Genomic DNA, 4607 nt, shown 5'->3' on the forward strand with positions numbered 1-4607 from the left:
CCTCTGCTCTGTGCCTTTCGATGGTGAGAGGAATATGAGAGGATGAGGACGGGAGGATGGGAAGAAGAGTCGATCTGGAACAAGGACGCCATGGTCCATTCGATCTAGAACCGGAGGACAAGAGAATGAGGTCTTCTACAGGTTCGATCTTTTCCTAAATCGATGTGGTCGATGCCGAGTACATTAAAATATTGTTGGTTGGGCAGCAATGCCGTAAGAAGTTTGTTTGACACCGGTTTGACAATGTTTGTGTTCCTAGCATGAAAAGAGTGAACGTCAGATTTAGACCCACCCACTGAACTACTCCACGGCATAATGATCTAGCCATGGTTTCTGAGCCAAACTTAATTTAATCATGACCAAATGCATATGGCATAGTATGTAAGGATTGCAGTCTCCAGCCGCCACACATCATCAGGAAGTACTGCATATGGGCAAAGTAGAGAGCAAAATTCAGAGCTGTCCCCTAGAGCTGGCCAGCTGAGTGGACCTTCTTACCAGGAAAGGTCCAGGACATAGAGCCCGTTGACCAACTAAGGTCGCAGGAGACGACACAGGTGAGCAAGAAAATTGGTTCCCAACTCCTTCCTCCAGAAATATCTTACTACTCTACTTATCAAACAAACTCGATCGAATGCAACAGGCGCCTCTTGGTTTGGAAATTGGAACTACTAACCCCATCGATCATGTAGAAAATAATGAAGCTAGCGACAACTGTTACTTGTACTACTTGCTAATTATGTAAACCCATGCCAAAGTTGACTTGATAGAACAGAATCAATCTACCCTGCAGGCAGGCAAGCAAGCGTGCATCCGCCATTATCTTTGGAGCTGCTAGAGGGATCCCATCAGATGGGCTGGTTCGCAACGTTTGGCCGAGGTACGAGCACGTTTATGAATGGAACGCATTCATGCTTTATTTCTCCATTGATTACTTAGCTAATTATGTAAACCCATGCCAAAGTTGACTTGATAGAACAGAATCAATCTACCCTACAGGCAGGCAAGCAAGCCTGCATCCGCCATTATCTTTGGAGCTGCTAGAGGGATCCCATCAGATGGGCTGGTTCACAACGTTTGGCCGAGGTACGAGCACGTTTATGAATGGAACACATTCATGCTTTCTTTCTCCATTTATTACTTAGCATGATTGAAGAGGAAAGGGTTGGGTGTGTGTGGTGTGGCACTGTCATATACTCGCGATCATGATGCGCACTGCACACTGCAGGTGCTGGTCAGTATACCAGTTCATTCATCTTGCTATTTTATTTAGGTACATACTTTGGATCTTTTAGTTTTTTTAGAACAAATATGATTATGATCTACCGCTGAATAATGAAGCTAAGATTCAATCTTTGATTTATCTATTTTAACAGTCGATACTTCATTCTTAGTTATCATAAAGTTGTTGGCATTTATTGCATGCATCATTTACCATGGTCTATCAAGTTCTTTTTTTGGCTTCAGATAGATGTTATTCTGACAACCAACAAACTTTGTTTGTTTTAAGGCCTTTGAGCAAGTAATTTATATTAATTTAATAGAGCTATTTTTATAAATGATTGTTTTCTCATGTTCGTTCTCACTCGAAAGAAAACAAGATCTTTATACATGTTTGCATTTTCCCATGGCAGGATGCTTGAGAGGGCGTTAATGCGTACAAAGGAATAAAGTATTTCTGGAAGGAGCTTTTCTCATGAAGAGATTTGTTGAAGTCATAGGCAAACTCTGTCAATGTATGTAAGGAGCATGGTGAGGCCCACTGTTGTGCATTGATTGTTTGGGACCCTGCTTGTAGTGCCATGCTTGGTGATGCAGACAAGATCAACCAAGAAATCCTTAAAAATGCGCATCCACTGTTCAATTTATGCATATAGAGGCTCTTCGTAAAATAGAAGATGATACTCTTCATATGTTGCCTTCATGCTTTCCTGAAAAAGCGTAAGCATATATAGCTCACATCACCATGTATAGGCCTGGTTTATTATCCTGATCTCTGCGTCCTACCTATGTGCATCTCTCTTTTAGCTAATCCTTGTTTTGCAGGCCTTAGTGTGGTTCAATTCAATAAAAGGAATGTGCCCTATCGCATTTTTTCAGTGCGACGGAACATTATCCGAGAGGGTCAGCGCTGGACCAACATGTGTGTATACGACTCTGCAGATTATGTTACCCTTCGATATGATCCTCCATGGAGCGAAAATATCTTCATGGATCACAAAAAACAGGTTTGATCTGTACCAATGGGTTGCTACTATGAGTAGTCTCTTTAGAGCTAAGTGTATGGACTCCGAGACATTTTTTGCGAAATGCTGCCTTCTAAAGGAGGTGCTCGGAGATTGATTCCTCATTTTAGAAAAATATCATCTTACTATGATCATGATTTTAGTCGTTCTGCTTTAGCAGGGATTGCAGGTTATCCATTTTTGCAAGAAATGTTATTTCGTTGCTCATGTATTCATGTGGTTGGGCTCTCTCAAGCAACAGGAAACACACACTTCAGCACGGAATCGCACAGCTTTCAGCAGTGATGTCCAACAAGCTATTATTGAACCGAGCAAAATAGGATAGGGATGTCAAGTTGCTAATTTTCTATCAGGTGAAACAATTCTTCATGCAAATGTATATCCAGCTCTATATTATTTTTGTTACAAAATATTGAATGCTCTTTTAATTTGGTGTTCTCCTTGTGGACGTTCTTTCCAGTAGATCATCTCAGCTTTGAATAAATATCTATTATGTTCTCCAAGGAATAAGAGCCATGTCGCTCGACTTCTTATGTGTTATTCCTTTATTGTTATTATCGTAGAGTCTGTATGTATGAAGTACGAACCCAGTTTGTTGTTTGGTTTCTCTAAATAAGAGAATATGGTAGCCATACATTTTAAATTACAGACATGTTAGGCTTATGGGTTACAATATATTGGTAAAGTGTGCATCTTTTGTGACAAATATTTATGTCAATTTTTCCATTTTTTGTCCAGACTACTCGTCACACTAAAAAAGTGTTGGAAGAGTAATGCTTCGTATGGCCGACAATCTTGCCCGCCTGAATTGGGTGCCATGTTTCCTTGCAATAAAGTACTTCTTGATACACTTGAAAAGTGGCTTATAAAATTGAAGAAGAGTTTGCTAAATGATTTAGAAAGGACTTTGTGTGTTTAGAGTTCAACATTGATAGACAACGATGGAATGACCATGATCACTCTACTTTGTCGCTTCATCTTGCAGTACAATAACGATATGCCAAATTATTAGCATTATGATTTGGAATAAAGAATTTTAGGCACCATTTATTTCTTCTTATGTTAGTATTTGCAATAAAGAATTCCCTGATTCTTAAGGTATTTGGATGAGTAGTTGTTCAAATTGTATGGTCCTTTCATTTCTCGAATTATCTTTTCCTTGCATTATACTTTAGAATAAATAGCTCTTACATTTTATGTTTTTTTGCCAAATGGATCCTCCTACTATATATGCTTGTCTTATTTGAAACATCTACATCGGTTATATGGTTGTGTACAAATTTGTAATGATAGTTCTCTTTATGGTGCGTATTTAATTTAGTCCATTTAGTCCTCACATATGTTCATGTTCTTGTTCATTAGATTTGATGGAGACTAATGCCGTTGCGACCGTAAGTGACGATGATTTCTATACATGCACTGAACCAACTAAAGCTAACATTGATTGTGTAGTTTCTTCCTAGATAAAAATAAAGTGCGCTCATCTTTGTATATTTTTATATAGTTATAAGTTTGTAATGTATGTCCATAAACAAGTGGGGCCAAATGGCTCACCAAACATTATTTGTTGTGTCTTGGACTGTTATTTATACAGAATGTTCATTTGTGTTGATCTAAACAGAAAGGTCACGGTTGTATTTTGGTTCCGTATATGTAGTATTTCCACATATTTTTTCCTTTACAAATATACATGGCGCAAGTATTGGGAGTACACCAAAGGTTGAGGAGCTCACCCATCTAGTGAAAGCATTGCAGCTTTCCACATTAATCCATATACTACATCCTTTAATTGTATTGCTGATGTCACTTATACATGTAACTAAGAGAAAATAGGCCTTTGCAAGGATGTCACACCACTATTATTTCAATGTGTTTTGCTGAGAAGCTTTGGCAAGATTACTATAGTGATCAGTTTCATGAAATGCCATTTGTTTCCACTTTCCTTGCACGGCACTTCTTGGCACTTCATGGTCATGAAATGCCTATGTTGTAAATTTATTATCCAATATATGAGATGCTAGAAAAAACTTGGTATACATGGAACTAAGAGGATGGTCAACATGACCCGGAAAATATACAACATGATAGATATATAAAATAATAAATATTGGTGTAGGTTCATAAGTTCTTTCATGAAAATAGGAATCCAATTCTTCCATGTCTATCTTTTGAAATTACTATTACTCTATTAAAAACTTAGACGGGCATAGCAACGCGCGCCAATCATGATCTAGTTTATAGTAAAGGGGTTCTAGGGTTAGGTTTTAGGGGGGTTTACAAGCGATTTCGACCACACGATCGCGATCGGACGGCTCCGGTCGCGAGCTAAGGCAAGGTGGACTTAGTGGCTATGTGGAGGGG

The 4607-nt window shown here is 38.7% G+C and overlaps 1 long non-coding RNA gene across 1 annotated transcript; it reads left to right on the forward strand.

Annotated features, from left to right (window-relative positions):
- The first annotated feature begins 207 nt into the window (after nt 1-207).
- Nucleotides 208-1094, forward strand: LOC123446587. Its single transcript, XR_006631406.1, has 3 exons — nt 208-557; nt 794-880; nt 1000-1094. It is a non-coding gene; the product is annotated as an uncharacterized LOC123446587 (long non-coding RNA).
- Nucleotides 1095-4607: the final 3513 nt, after the last annotated feature.

Source organism: Hordeum vulgare, chromosome 4H, assembly GCF_904849725.1.
Source record: "Hordeum vulgare subsp. vulgare chromosome 4H, MorexV3_pseudomolecules_assembly, whole genome shotgun sequence".
Taxonomy (NCBI): Eukaryota; Viridiplantae; Streptophyta; class Magnoliopsida; order Poales; family Poaceae; genus Hordeum; species Hordeum vulgare.